Source organism: Ursus americanus, chromosome X (genome assembly GCF_024610735.1).
Source record: "Ursus americanus isolate L20-20 chromosome X, mUrsAme1.1.p, whole genome shotgun sequence".
Classification (NCBI taxonomy): domain Eukaryota; kingdom Metazoa; phylum Chordata; class Mammalia; order Carnivora; family Ursidae; genus Ursus; species Ursus americanus.
Genome location: NC_142164.1, coordinates 116,670,904 through 116,687,496, shown reverse-complemented (window position 1 = coordinate 116,687,496; position 16,593 = coordinate 116,670,904). Strand labels below are relative to the sequence as shown.

At 42.4% G+C, this 16,593-nt stretch overlaps 1 long non-coding RNA gene across 1 annotated transcript in view; it reads right to left on the bottom strand.

Moving 5' to 3' along the window:
• Positions 1-16,593, bottom strand: part of LOC123802749 (uncharacterized) — a 476,053-nt gene that overhangs the window by 354,295 nt on the left and 105,165 nt on the right. The window contains exon 3 of the long non-coding RNA XR_006782632.2: positions 8,342-8,423. This is a non-coding gene — a long non-coding RNA (uncharacterized LOC123802749). The remainder of the gene's footprint in view (positions 1-8,341; positions 8,424-16,593) is intronic.

The following is a 16,593-nucleotide window of genomic DNA, read 5'->3' as shown; positions in this document are numbered from 1 at the left end:
AAAAAGTTCATGTGTTATTTGGCTGGCTTTTAAACTTGAATCAAATTTTAAATAGCCTTCAAAAGTGTTAGGAACACTTTTTTCTTGCAAAGAAGACAAACTGGCTAATGAAAATCAGTGGCTTTAGTCACTCAGCAGTAATTAATCAAGAGGTATTTTGAATAAAAATCATTAAATGGCTTATCACACAAGACATGATTAAGACATAATGATTGTCAGTAAGCATAAATGTGAATAAATGGTCTAAAAATGTCAGTGACATTCAGTTAAATTCTAGGAACAACCCTTAGATACATTTCCCATCTGTATCTATATTTATACTGGCAATATAAATTTGACTTTGGAAAATCCAAAAATTACGCTGATATTTAAATAGAGAATTATGCTTATTTATGTGTTTTAAGTTAAATCAGACTTTTCAAAGCATATCTGATCACACTTCTCTTTCAACTTTTGTTATAGAGAAAATGAGTCCTTAACACTAGACTTGAAGTATTTGTGTTAGTCACAAACATTTCCAATGGTTTTCATTTTTTCAGAAAGTTATGTCCTCAGTGCTGAGTTCCCAAATGTTAGCAGGTGTTTGAGGCATTTGATTTGGAGGAGCTTACATTTAGTACATGTCCATCGTGGCTTATTCCTTATCCATATAATGCCCAACCTCCTAATGATCATTTCCACGTATCCGTGTTTGGTGTCTCAGACAAAACAAATCTTTTTGACTGCTTTTTTCTCTCTTTGACCTGATGTTCCAGCATCATGCTCACACAGCAAAGGAAAAGGATGACATTGTGGGAGAGGAAAGACAAACGAGGATTGTCTATGATGAAACATGTCATGATTGTATTAGAACAAAAGGTCAGGAGACATCCAAAATTACACACAATTCTACCACCAACTAAAGAATTTAAGCTGGAATTTCTTTATTTGCATCCTGCGGCCATTTCATTCGCAGATCTCTTTTATCCTGGGTCACTACCATGCTCTAATTACCTGCACAGGGTGGCGGCCTCTCTAGATTTGAGCCTCTGTCTCTCTGTGACTGTATTTGAACTGAGTTCTTGAATACCATCAGATAGCCCAGAGATGACTGGGTCTATCCAGGCTGCGCTTCCCAAAGTTGAGATTCATGAGGATCTCTAGACCTGTGCACGATTCCCATGGATTACCATATCAGGGGAGAGTGAGTGTATGAGAAGCAACACTGAGGTGTTCTGTGAGCCCATCCCTGTTAGTCTTGTTTCACTTATAATATCTGCAGTAAAGGAAGACCCAGGAATCCCTTAGCTTGGTGGAGGTGCCTGCATTTTTGCCCATTTCCATTTCCTATGCCTCATCTGCCTGCTTCAGTCAGACTTGATGTGGGCTCATGATCATTCCTCCCCCTCCAAATTTTTGGGGAATTTCACAGATCCTACTGCAGGAGCTCAAGAAAAGGCAAGTCAATTGTATTGCTTGTCTATCTTGAAAACTGTGTCTCATATCTAGAACTTGGATTCTGCCGTGTTCATTGGTTAAACCAAATCATAAATCCCAATGTCCTAGCTCATCCCTTTGGTCTCAGACATTATCTTAAATACCAGACTCTATTCTAGTTCTAATATTTGCCTTCCATTTTCTCCACGGGCTGCTGTCCAGTCTGAACCAGGCAAGAATTGAGGACCATGATCTGTCCCTAATCCCATCCCACCCCAACTGTGTTTCCTGCCAGCCAAGACTTTTCTCTCTCCCTATGTCTAGGAGACCTGGGTTTATATCCTAGCTCTACCACTTGCTAGGGTATGTGGCGGTCGACTTAACTTCTTGAATGCAGACTCCTCGTATATGGAATATTAATAACCATTCTGACAACATGGTTTTATTTCTAAAATCATATATGAAATAACATATTTGAAATGCCTAGTTCAAGACCTAGTACATAACTGGAGTTGAATAAATGGAATTTTTACATTCCTGGCTAAATATACCTACATTAATAGGAGAGCACTTTCTAAAGGACCAATATATACTCTTAATCAAGGTTTCTCAAACTTTAATGCGTGAAAGGACTTTCAACCACCATCCCCAGATCCTTTTGATGTGTGTGGCCATTGTGTGGGATCAGGAGGTCTGAGAGGGGCAATTTCCTGCCTCGACAAGGAATGAGAGGGCCTAAAAAGGCAGTGATGATCACAGATATGGGCAATGGCTTTTACATGTTCACCCTTTCTGTACTTCCTCAAATCAACACCCTCCTCCCCACCCCTACTCTTCCACTGTGCTATGCTTATGCTCTAAACACTGAACACCTGAAACTGGAACTTCCCATTTCCTGCTGCATTACCCACACTTCTGGGACCCCACTCCTTGCCCCACCCCAGAGCAGAATCCTGCCTCATGGGCAACTCCTGGTCCCTCCAGGCCCCCTCGCCTCACAGAAGCAGGTTCCCAGCACATAAGCCTCATGCACATTTGGGCCACATTAACTGAATCCTTGGTGATGTGACCATAGATAGCTCCGTGAGTGCAAATTAGAGAAAACGGCTCAGGCGTATGTTTCCAGTATTTTATACAACTTCCAGGACAAATAAGTGGAGCCCTTGCCTGTTTGCTCTATGCCACAAAAATCAATCTGTCTTATTTATGTGGGTTCCATTTATAGCTTCCTCTTTTCTCTCATTGGGTTTGAATGCCTATTTAAACCTATTATTGAGCTCTTTACCCATTCCTATGATGTCCTGTCCCTCTGTCAGATGCCAGCTCTGGGTACTCATCGGCCAACATCATCCTGTCCAGAGTCAACCAATCTACATTCTCATCACAGCTCCAGTCCTTTTTGTTTTTGTGACCTTGAACAAATTTTTCACCCGCTCAGAAAGTGTGTGTTCTCATTTATAAATAGAAATACTGTATCATCAACTTGTCATAAGGATTAAATAGAAATGTAAAGTAGTCACGGGTGCTTGGAATATAGTAAGTGCTTAATGAAAGCTCTTTCCTCCTTCCTCTCCACTGGGTAGAAATCATACCATACACTGCTTTTATTCCCCACCTTTTAGAAGTTCCATGTCCTCTCAGATTATAAAGGAAAGACATCTTTCCAATTAAAGAGAGGGCCAGAGTGCCTTGAAAAATGTAAGTCAATTTGTCTGAGCTCGTCTGTTCATGGGCACATTGGCAGGAAGAATACTGGCCTCAGAGGGACTGTTGGGAAAATCCAGCATGATTAACCTCTTGCAAAGAGCCTAACCAAGCATCAAGTCAGGTAGGTGCTCAATACATGTTAACTCCATCCCTGATACCCTGAAACCAGAGCTCTAACTCTGTCTACCATTCCCGCCATGATGCCCATGCTTCAGAATTACTCCCCTTCCCAAACAAGAAAATTAAGTTTTCCTTCGAGTGCAGCAGCTGAAGGAGGTATTAGAAGAAAAGCAATCTGGTGAAACAGATGTATAGCATGTTACCAGTCAAGTTCTTTTAACCTCCCATGGGTATAAGCACTGTGAGAGAGGAATTTGTTTGCCCAAAGAAAGCCACCACTGCAGACACCAGCAGGCATGAGAGCGAGGATTGTCTTAGCAGTTCCCTGCAAGGGTTCTCCTTCCCCAGCTCCTTATTCCCCTTACAACGTCTGCTCCAGGTACATAATTCTGCTCTGCTCTGGGCAAGTCCTCTTGACCAAACTTTGTTCTAGTTTCCCTGGTTCTGATAAACAAAAGCTGCTCTCAATTTCTGCTTTCCTGGGCAGCTGCTCAATAAACAAAACAAAACAAATTAAAAAAAAAAAAGCTAGTAAGGTCAATTCCTTGCCTGAGGGTCAACAGAAAGCAGGGTGGGGTGCTACTTCTCAGTAAGGCTGAAGTTTGAAAACACAATACCCAGCTCTCCCATTAATACTCTTCTGACTCACCAAATACTTTTTATAGTTTACGAGCAAACACTCAGTTGACCCACATAGTATGTGGTTCAGGCAAACAAGAGTGCCTGCTCAACTGTGTAAGGAAAAGAACAGACAGGTGAACAGCTGATAAATATTCGTAGTTTGTTTACATGCAGAAAAAGTAAGGCTATAGAGCAGGTAGAGGGAAAACAGAGTAAAGTGGACCTTCCTGCAGTTTGGCTCAAATTGACTTTACCTTGAAAGAGAATGCTAGAGTTCCTTTAAAGATTTCACATATAAATGGATAGATAGATGACAGACGGATAGACAGACAGATTGGGGATATACACAGAGACAGCAACAGAGAGATATACAGAGACAGAGAGAGAGATCTGCAGACTTCAGTCCAAACCACTTTGTTCTTCCTGATGTTGTTTACCTTACCTGAAATGCCCTCCCTCTTCACTCCCACATGCTCAACAGAGCCTAGCTATCATTCACATCCTGGGGGGAGAAGTAGTGGAGATGAACACTGTGCCAACTTGGAAATCAGATGACGTTTCAGCACCTCTTCTCAATCTCATAATTTCACTAATTAAATCCTGCCTCTCTGTGCTCTATGTTAAGTAAGATGCCATCATTGCAAGCTCTCCATGAGCTGGCCCACACCACCACAGCCTTCCTTCCATGCCACCCCCCCACCTCAAGACTATTCTTCCACCAGGGCAGCGATCACTTTGCTATCACATCTGCCACCCTTACCTGCACAGTGGTAGAGCCCACAAAGGTATCACTGGATAGCCTCGAGGGTGGTAAAAGGAGCGCAGTTCGGAAGTCATGGCAAGCTAATTTTGGACAATGGCTGCTTTGTTCACAAGCTGAGTGCCCTTGGACACATTATTTAATCTCTCGGAGTCTCAGCTCCTTCAGATGTAAAATGTGGACAAAAATAACAACCCCACTTTTGCGGGGATGCTATGAGACTTCAATGACATCATTTATTTGAACACGGGGCTTAAAAGCATCCAAAACTGTGAAGGCTCTGAAATTTTACCTACCAGCAAGCAAACAGGTATACCTGCCACAGGTTCAAGGAGGCTGGCATAAGATAGGAAACTGCTGGGTCAGAGGCGAAGGACTCCATTACTCACCAGCAACAGCAGCAGCCAGAGTGACATTGATTGAGCCCATTCCCCATGCCCCAACTTCCACCAGATGATGCAAAGGCCTGAGGATACTGGTATACACAGTGAGCTGCATCACAGGAGGGGAAACCATAGCTTAGGGAACCTGAATCTTTTATAATGGGAAGAATCCTGCCTGATCTTTGCCCTGGAGGGAGACATGATGTTTCTAACAGTAGAGGGTAAGCTAACCTGCTTTCTGACCCAGAACGAGATGCTATTTCTGTCTTCCAAGCTGTTCTCTACATAAACATCCTTGCAAAGACAGCCTGGAATACAAGAGCATCCTGTGCCTGACTCGCAGGACATGCAGAAATACAACTGACCCCTCCAGAGTTGTTTCCCAATGAGACATACCTTGATAAATCTCCACTCACGTCCCTTTTGTTGCTCTTGCTATTTCTCCTGCCTGGGATTTTCCTCTTCTCCCCTCCAAAGATCCAAAGGTTTTGCTTCATTCAAAGCACAAGTTAAATAACCCCTTCCATGAAGAGCTTTTTCCAAACACCCCAGCATTATAAACTCCTACTCAGATCCCTTCCTCCATTTGTGGTCTGTTTCATAAAAACAAACCATTCTTTAATTTTCTAATTGCTTCAATAAAAGTCAATACTCATCCCACATATTTTTTTCTTAACTCCAAGTTAAGGAATATACTATAGGGGGTTGTGGTGGATGCTGGTGGGGCCCCACCTGTAGCCCCCCGAGCCTTCTGGGTACCAATCAGCCTGACCCCTCACTTCCTGAGGGGCTTCCCTCTAGTGCACCTGCAGGCCTGAAGTACTAGAGAATTAAGTTCCACCCCTCAACAGCCCATCACCAAAGAGAGATGCAAGGTGGTGTATAAATACCCCAACTCCCTTGCTCTTCGGGGGTGGGGTGCATGTCTTACACTGCTTCCTGGAATTCCTATGGGGCATTAAGCTCCAGTTACCCTCAGTGCAACCTGGCTTAATGACATACCATTTTGTGGATGCCCTCCCCTGTCTTGCTTCTTCATGCCCTTCTGGTGTTTTCCAAGAGGACCAACTCCCCATTAATCTACATGCACTAAATCTTCATCTCAGGGTCCTTTTCCAAGGGAACACAAACCAAAAGGGCGCTGACAAATGACTGTTCTTGAAATCACACCTTGAAATTATTAAATACTCACTGACATAAAGTTTTCAGTCAAAAACCACTGTCACATTTATTATGAAACATCGACTCCAATAATATCATAAATATTTTTAAAATCATCCTTATGTTTCTAAAGAATAAAATAATCATATTGCAATTATGCTATCAGTAGAACGAAGTTTGGAACCAAATGAATCTATATGTGAAAGTAGCAAAAATATCAGTAGTCAAGGAGATGCATTTGGCCCCAGAGTATGTCTGAAATGCTTCCAAGTGTCTGGCAATGACTTAGAGATGCCCTTCCAGCAGCCCTCTGTGGAATGTGACGTGACTGAAGACACTTCAAAAATACTCTTCAGGACAGTCAAGTGCTACAGGGAAGGTTGACAAGGTCAATTGGCTCTTCTCCAGGGACTTCTCTTGCTTCCTGTTTATCTTCACACGCACCCTGGGCTGCTTTTGATGACATCAAATTCAGACTGAGAAAATGTCCCCCATCCCCTACCATTATGGCATGAAGTGCTAACTTATTTTTCTGATGGTCAAAATGTATGGGTTGCTGGCTTCTTACAATTAACAGGGTCAGGTTAAGTGGTATGTGAATGTCCCCCCAGTAGGGTATGAGAGGAGTTACAGTCCTTTGGGCATTTATGATAGAGCCACTCTACTGAGAGCATAAGAGCAGCCCCAGAATGAAAAACAGCATTAAATATTTGAGAGGCAGGAGGATGACACAACAAAAGTATCTACCATTACTCTGAGCACGGAGCTCTTTCCATCCCCAACACACCTAGGCTGGCACCGGTTCAAAAGGCTGCTTCCACCACCTAATGCAAAACGGAATTAATTTCAGAATAGGGCACGGAACATAACTCATGAATCCTTCCCTCACAGCTCCCCTGGGACCTGACAGGAGCTCATGCCACTGGACCACATAACCTGTTGCAGAACAGCTGTGGAAGGGGACCTTGACAAAGAACCCAGTTATTTTACCCTGTTGACTTATGCAGCAGACTAAAGACACTCTGATTGTAATTCGTTCCAAAGGAAAATCTAAAGTAACAGGAAAGGGAAAGTCTTCCTTGCCAAGACCCTAGAGATCAAGTAACTAGTGTCAGGTAATTCAGAAAGACATAGAAAGCAGCAGGAAAATAAACCAGCACCTACTACTCCAGTACTGTTACAGTATAAGGAAGTTACATTTAAGAATAGGTCAATTAAAGCATGACTCCATGAATCAGAGTCCAAAATCCTTCCCACTGTGGGTACTGCTCCAGACAGAGATCCACCCTGAGCACCACAAAAAGACCAGAGATAGTGAGGAGTGGAACCACGTAGGACACGTGAGAGCTACAAAGAAAGAGACCACGCTGGATATTAGGCTTGTTGGAGAAAATTATCAGTGCATTTAACAGAATGTGGGTGTACTCTGCAAATAGTTACTATTTTAAGGAATTTGAAAGGTAAAGGGTAATTAAGTCTCAGTGTGAGTCTCACATCTGAACTCAACTAAGGAGGAAAAAAGTCTCCCACAACCTCAGAGCAGGAGTATCTCAGAGTGGGTTACATGCCCCAACTGCAGAGAAAATGTTCCCTGGTGCCAGCCCCACCCCCACTGGTGCAAGCATCTCAGTCCGAGTTTGGAAGCCCTCATTTCCAGCCTTGAGTCTCCTGGGACCGCCTTGCCCTGGCCCTTCCATCTCACAAATGCGAGTGTGCGGAGGGGGTGATGGATGGAAGGAGCTGTCGCCCAGGCAAAACCACCCTTCCATGGATCCAGCTTCCTGGATGCTTTTCGCTGGACTTCCCTCTGCCCACGGGGACATGTACAGCTTCCGTCACAGGTTTAGGGCAGCCGAAATCATGCCTTTGGCCAAACCATCCCTGCACGTCCCCCTGCACTCTGACACTGTCACCAATGAGCTGCCCTCGGACTTGGTGGTGCAAGAGAGTTCCTAGCCAGACCCGTCATTGTTCTACCCCTGTGCATCTCTGTGGTCTCTATGCTGCCTGTTCCCTAAAGCCATTCACTCTTCCCTCTGCAAGAGACAGTGAGACTACCCTTCCAGCCTCTCGTGCAGTCGCATGCCGCTAAGACAAAAGAACAGTCATACAAAAGAAGGGTCAGTGTGGATAGAGAAAAGTGGGTAGTGGTTCGATGACTGCTAGCATCTACCTGATTCCCCAGCGCACTTTCAACTTCCACACCTCTTCTGAAGTACGTCCAGCTACAGAGTCTCATGTTCCGACCGACAGCTCTGGAAGATAAGAAAAGGAAGAAAGCTGGTACCCCATTTAGAGACAGGAAAGCAGGGGCAGTGAAATCACCAACGGACCCAGATTTACGAAACTGTAGAGGCAAGGCTGCAGGCAGAAGTCAACCCTGACAACAGATTTTTTTTTACGTTCACTATGTTGTATTCAGTTTCTGCTAAAAACTGCTCGTTATTGGTCACCTTTATTAAATTAGTTCTTAAATTGTAATAATGTGGGACACTGCATTTTATTTTATTCTACCTGTAATTACATAGAATGGTACAAATGAAAAGAAGGCCTACACTCCCCAAAATATGTACCTAAGAGCTTTTGGGGAACATAATTTTAATCATTTTAGGCAGAGCTTATGTTTACACGTAATCCTTTATAAAAGAGCATACGTGTGATTCAGGTCCCGGCCCACAGTGTCATTTTATCTGCCAAAGCCCCTCGTGTCGTCACTGAGGAACATCACGATCACACGTTGATTGAATTTCCCCTCCCACTCAGTCTCCTGTCACATATTCTCAAACCAGTGAGCCCCTCTTGAGGCTCTGCGCTGGCGAGGACATGAAGCCAACAGAGCCCTCCCTTAGTGCTCCTGGCGGGGATGTAAAATGGTGCGGCTGCTGTGGGAACCAGTCTGGCAGCCCCTCAAACAGTCAAACGTGGTGTTACCGTGCGACCCAACAATGCCACTCCTAAGTATGTCCCCAGGAGAAGTGAAAACATGTTCACACAAGAGCCTGAACACAAACGCTCGTGGCTGCATTATGCACTGTAGCCAGAAACTGGAATCAACCCACGCGGCTATCAAGTAATGAATGGAGGAACAAAATGTGGTCTCTGCATACAACAGAATGCTACTGGTTCCCAAAAAGGAAGGACACACTGACATGCTACAACACGGACGTACCTTGAAAACAGAATGCTAAGTGAAGGCAGCCAGACAAAGGATCACACGTTATAGGATTCTGTGGATATGAAATCTCCAGAACGGGCAAAGCCACAGAGAGAGAAAATAGTGGTTTCCAGGGGCCTGGAAGAGTGGGGACATGGGGGGTGATGGCTAAAGGGTATGGGGTTCCTCTTAGGGATGATAAAATTGTTCTAAAATTCGATGATGGTGATGGCTGTTCACCCCTATAAATAATGAACGTCACATGCGTAAAGTAATACAAGGCACATGATTAGCATTATAAAGTTATTAAAATAATAATGTTATCACAATATAATAATACTTCAATAATTATTACTCTTACAATTATTATTGTAGTTACTATTATGAATAATAATCCCACAGCCTCCACACACGGTTTCCTTCGGTGTAGATCAACAAAGTAGGGCCCACAGACCAAATATGACGAAGGGTGAACAGGATTTATTCTCCTGATTCATGTGCACAGTTAGATTTTTTAAAAAACTATGCTGTTTAGGGAGTAAGATTCGCCTCACAACATTATTTGTAGGTCTTCGGTAATAACCCACATGATAACTTCGACTACTCTGAAAATGAAATCGATGTGACATAGAGCTGTCCACACCCCAAATGCCAATGCACCTAATCACCGAGAAGCCCCATGTCAGCACCTCCTTCCAAAATGGGTTTTAATCCGTCACATACCTTCTACCATGGTAGAACATTCTTAATCTACTAAAATAATATAGTATTTGATGCCTGTATTTTTAAAGTGGATTGGGATTTTTTTTAATACCAAAAAGGAAAGAAAAGGCAGTGTGGGAGGCAAGGGAGGGCAGGACATAGGAAGGGAGAGACAGAGAAAGACAGAGAGATCAAACCTATGGAGAAAGAATTTGCACGGGGCCCATTTCTTTCACACATCCATTAATTCCCCTCATGCATGGGGCTCCCACCACCTTCAAAGTGAGCTTTCCTGTGCTGGGTGGAAGAGATCAGCTTTAAGACAACTGCATGTAAACTTTCCAAAAGAAAAGAAAAACAGGCAGAGAAGAACATAAGCCTTTTTGCCTTTTCCAAGGAATCAAACAATGACTCAAAAACAGCACATCAAAATCAAAGATGACAGCAGCTTCAAAGCTTCGCCAGAAGATCAAAGGCAGAGCAAGGGGAAAGAAGACACAATCTGAGACGGTGCGGAGAAGGGTCCTCGCAGCCAGTATGAAGCCATAATAACCATTCTCTCCAAGAAGCTAACTTCGCCTTTTAAAATCAGCTCTAGGGCTCTCACAAGGAGCTCTGTGGAAAGCTCTTTAACAGAAATAAAAATGAGACATTTTAGCAAAAATACTGAAATCCAGTTCTACTGGCAGAAAGCTTCCAGGACATCACCTGGCCCTATCTCCCTAAAAGGACCATCTTGCCGGACCTCACGTATTTTAAACTGAATTTTAGTAGAGTGACCCAGAGTCCAGTAATTGTTTCAGTTCGATCACACAGGAATTGTTTTCAACTCGATATATTTACCCTCGTGGCATTTCAAACTCTGACTTTCCTACAACCTCCCCCAGGTGCTGGAAAGAAGCACGAATGCTAGTGAAATGTTTGTTAAGTTCTTAGAATCAGGTGACTATCTCTGTATAATGGTCAGAAACCACCTCTCCCTCACTCTGTGGCCATTATAAAATACTTCTCTCTTTAACACCTGCTTTCCAGAATCGTGTGCTGTAGAACACGGGAGTGTGGCAGTGGAGTGGACTCCACATAATTAGTTGGCCGTAACCGAGCTGTAATGCCTAGTGATGGATAAAGGTCATTGGGTCTCTTGCACAGGAACATCTCAAGAGCAATGCTGTGTTGTTCCCAATAATTGTGCAAAGCATTGCCTGTAGGACTATCTCCTTTTTCACTTTGGAAACATCGCTTCCAAATGATGACTGGAGCACTGTTTGAGGGAATATTTCCTCTAATGCAGTCTCCTTCCCAGAATATGCTCCAGGTTCCTCATTTCTGAGGGAGCAGATCAATAGCAGCTGAGAATTTACTATAGTCCCTGGCACATACTAGGTGTCCAGGAAAAAGCTGTTTGACAACGATTTTTAGAAAACTTGCTGACACTGTTCTCTCAGAGAGAAAACGCAAGACACACATACTTCTAATCTCACCATGTCCTCACCACCATCTTTCCTGTATGTAAATAGATGTTTCCCATTGCCTTAGGGACAATCACGTGTTCCTGAAAATAGCTCCTGAAACTGCCACTCGAATGGCAGTTTCTACCTATACAGAAACCTTCGTTACTAAAATCCTGACCCAGGGTATGTAAGCCCAGAACAACAGACACACACACACACACAAACACACGCATTCTCAATGCAAAAAATACGTAAATCCAAAGCAACCTTATGAAGTGTTTGCACTGGTTGTGATGTATTGAATCTTGCCGAATCATACCAAGCCTTCTACCTGTACCTGAATACCAGCTACGTGTGTTTTTTGCCTTATTCAAAAAGGTTATACGGACCATCTGCAAATCTGTAAATGAGCAAATAAGGGTATATATATACTTAACCAAGCATTTCCTACTTTATTTATTTTGTATTCTTAAACTCAGGCTATTTCTATGAAGTGCATCCAACTTCGCCCAACCTAAGAATTAACTTCTCAGCTATGTTTTCCCTAAATGTTTTATTCTCATATTTGTTCCTCTGAAACAGGTTAAAGAGTTTAAAAAAAATAAAAATAAAACAACTGGGTGATTTTTAATGCAACCAGCTTCACAAAAACAGATGGTGTATGACCTGGCTAATTAGATAACACAAGGAGAATCTCATTCCCTAAATAAAACTGTCTTTTGAGTAAACCTTCCACATATCACTTAAACCAGCCATAAAAATGAGTCTGCCGGGAAGGGTTTTTCCCACTAATGTCATCAATCATGTCATTTCCCTTCTTTCTGTCATCCCCCTTCTGCCCTCATGTCCTTTCTCCCTGTGTTTATCTACCTTCAGAAATATGAGCAAAGACAGAAGACACAGAGAAGAGAGGCAATTATTCTTACCTAAGCACAGGAACATCTGAACACTGAAAACTTTTCCAAATGTGTATTTTTCACTGCCAAGCAAGTCCATGGGATATATTTGTGCTAAATGTTATAGTCTTCCGTAGCTAAGAGAACGGACTCTGAGTACCCATACCGACATATCAAATTAGAGAATCTTGGGGTGCCTGTGTAGCTCAATTGGTTAATTATCTGTGTGCCTTCCTCTCAGGTCATGAGCCCAGAGTCCTGGGACTGAGTCCTGCATCAGGCCCCCGGCTCAGTGGGGAACCTGCTTCTCCCTCTCCCTCTGCCTGCTGCTCCCCCTGCTTGTGTGCGCTCTCTCTGTCAAACAAATTTTTTAAAAACCATTAGAAAAAAAAACCAACAACAAATTAGAGGCTCTTTCTATACTTTGATCCATGCTCCCCTCAACCCCAATCACCCACAAAGCACACCTAGAAGAGAAGTACCAATTGGGCCCATTAGGACATCGTCTCTGAAATAATAGCAGGTGGATCCCCTAGACCAACTCTTTAGTTCACTTCATCTCTGCATGAAAATCATACCAAAAAGGCTGCCCGAGATCCTCAGTCTCCCCATCGATGTGGGGCATGGCCAGGGCAGCGTCTTTTCCCAGATTTTCCTGTGGACAATTAATGGATTACGGCACCAAATGCCACCCCCCAAAATACACCCACACACGTACACAAGCATAGTTCATTTTCTGAAACGGGGTCTAAGCCAACAATGAGAGGAAGAATCATTTCCAGTAGCCGATCTGCAGACGACGGTGCTTAGTTCTTTCCTTCCCTGCCTCTCTGGGCTGCCTAGAAATAACAAGTGGGTCTACTTCGGGGCCACAGGTCCCTTAAACCCTCCACCTTTAATCACACAAAGAGAAACACCGAAAAATCCAGCTCCAGTACAGATTTAATTAAATTCCTAGCACAGGGCTCTGGGTTGGGTGTCTGTTTGTTTGTTTGTTTGTTTTTTCTGTTGTTTTTCTCCATTTCAATCTGGAGAAAAGGATTGCTCCATTGCTCAACAATGATGAGTCCTGACTCCAACTTCTGTTCTCTCTTCAGGTTGACAGTGCATGGAAGGCATAAACCTTGAGCCCTTCATCCATTCCTCTCTGGCCTCCAGGACAGGGCTGAGCGCAGACTTTGTGCTCCATGCTGGTTTCGTTCTGTGAGTGTGGTGTTTGCTGATCAGCTGAAGGCCCCCACGTGCCTCACCTGTGCCCTTTCTTTCACACTCACTGGCACCAACACTGAGATCACTGCCTGCTCTAGCAATTCCTACCTCTTCTGTGTTCAGGGTTTAACTCCACTAGATTGTAACAACAGACTGCGATGCCTGCCTGTGGATCAGGTTTGATCTCATTTTGTTTAGGCTCTGTGACGGACTGTGTTCATTAAATTCATGCACGGTCACATAGTTAATAATGTCCCCGTCAGATCTGGGGAAGAAGCAGCCACAGCAGTGGCATAATTACTGAATATCCCAAATCTGCGAAAAAAGTGGACAGAACAACCAGACAGCAAAACCATGAACGCATGCACCAAATTCACATCCAACTCCAATGCACCCCATACTACAAGGCTTGAGAATCAGTGTCTCTGTGGGAAGAAGCAAGGAAAACATCAGGGATTCTAGCAGACTCACAAACAGAAGAACCCCAAACAGCCAGTAGATTTTCACTAGCAAGCACAGCGGGCCAATTTGAGAAAAGCAGCTGGAATTGAGAAGAGTTTTGTAGCTCGATAGCAAAGGAGTGCAAGATATCCATACAAGTCCAAAGGGTTTGGGGCACTGTGGCTCACACATACTCTTGAAACTGTCCCCTGAAGGATTCCCTTCAGGCCAGGGCCCCCACACCGGGCATGGAATCCAAATTCAACAGGACAGGGACAAGAAAGAGAGCGGCCAATGAACTCATAATTTTCTTTAATTGACATGAAAATGACAGAACAGGGAGATCTATGAAGTTACAAAGCTATTCTGAACAAAGCTACTTCTAAAAGTTGAGGAATACTAATTTCATGTGAAAATGAATAATAAAAAAGGATCACAGTTAAATCTCATTTAAATTTATTATAAGAAAAGAGAGAATATGAAGAATAACATTCCCACAGATAAGAAAAGCATGAAAGAAAATACCTCCCTATAAATCACTTTAAAACTACAATTTGCTATTTCAAACAGAGCTAGAAGACACTAATAAAAATGACACATAACATGAAAGTACAACATAAATCAGAAACAAAAACTTTCAGAAACAGATGACAGAACTCAAGACAACTACAAATAAGAAAAAAATTTTTCAGAAGAAAAAACACAAGAAAATAAACAGATAATGACTTGTGAGAAATGAAAGATAAAAACGAAATTTTCAAACTCACAAAATTTGAAGAGATGAAAGGATCTGACAGAGTGTGACAAATATTTAAATAGCAAAGAAGATCCAACATGTTGACAATAGGAATCCCTGAAGAAGAAAACCAAAACAAGGCAACAAATACTAAAAACCATAATTCGAGGAAATTTTTCACAATAAAGATTTGAAATGACATTCTGAAACAGCAAGTAACATCACTGAAAATACTGACTCTGAACAACCAACTGAAGATATTGTCCTATAAAACTGCTGTATTTTAAAAAAAAAGGAAAGAATCCTATAGGTATATAGGAAAAAAAATAAAGTGACATACAATGGAAATAAAATTAGATCATTATCAGACTTGATGGCAAGGCTTTATTCCAATAAAAAATGAAATGATATAGGGGCGCCTGGGTGGCATAGCGGTTAAGCGTCTGCCTTCGGGTCAGGGCATGATCCCGGCGTTATGGGATCGAGCCCCACATCAGGCTCTTCCGCTATGAGCCTGCTTCTTCCTCTCCCACTCCCCCTGCTTGTGTTCCCTCTCTCACTGGCTGTCTCTATCTCTGTCGAATAAATAAATAAAATAAAATCTTTTAAAAAAAATGAAATGATATAATTAAGATACTCAAGGAAGGTAAACATGACCCAAGATCTTTACATTCACCAAACCTGACATCAAGGGAGAGAAGGGAGAGAGTTGCTAACCTGGGACACAAAATATACAAGATGACTTCAAAGATCTTACAATAGCCAATATCAAGAAAGCCATTGATGACTGTGAAGAATGTCAAGATGAGGCAGGAGTCAACATGGAGAGGCTCTCACTGGCCACAGATGAGACAACATGAACCACAATAAGGATGAAAATTGCAAAGGATGGAAACCTATCAGTTTAAAAGCAGGAGTTCACAATTAAATTTTTAAAAAAGAATTGATCACTTTCTAATATTTTAAGAAAACAATGCATGACCTTGAAAACTGACACAGTTGAAGAATCAACCATTTATCCTGCCCTTCCGATATGAATTATACCATTGGGCAACCAGAGGATAGATGAGAACAGGCATTCTTTATAATGTTACTATAATAATAAATGAAAACAAAATGACAGAATTAGAATATCACCATTCTGCAATCTCCAATGAATTAACAGAGTTGGCAAGTTAATAGCTGTTTCCATCACAAAACAAACAAACAAACAAACAAAAACCCACCAAAGTTAGATATTATTGTGGCTCTGGACAGAATTCAATAGCACATATAGTCTTGCCAAACAGATTGAAGGTGGGTCTGACGACGTCTCTATATCCAGCCACAGGAAACACAGAGAATGGACCATGAGTAAGCTATTGGCAACATCCAGACTTTGGGAAACGCCACAGGTCCAACAATCCAGGTTCCCTGGCAGATAAAGTATAAGGAACAATACTTAGGAAAATACAAGGAAAAAGGAATGGAGGAGAAAATTATAGATACAAGCAATTTAAAAGACATCAATCAAATTATAAAAGTACACAAAACCTCATGTCTAGGGATGCATATCTGGGGGACAGAACTATACAGAAATAGAAGGAATTACTGTAAAAGTTAGCAAGGTGTGTATTTGGAGGTGGGGGATAGAATGGGTATGACTGGGAAGGGTCACATAATGGAGCTGCTAGTGTCCCTTGATGTTCTGTGACATGTGTTGTATTTAGAAGGGTGCTTGCCATATAATCTTATATGCACTTTTTGTGTGGTTTCTGTACATATGTCTCACTTTACAATGGAAAGATTAGTTAAAAAGAAAAATAATAATAATAATAATGGTAACACCCCAAATTA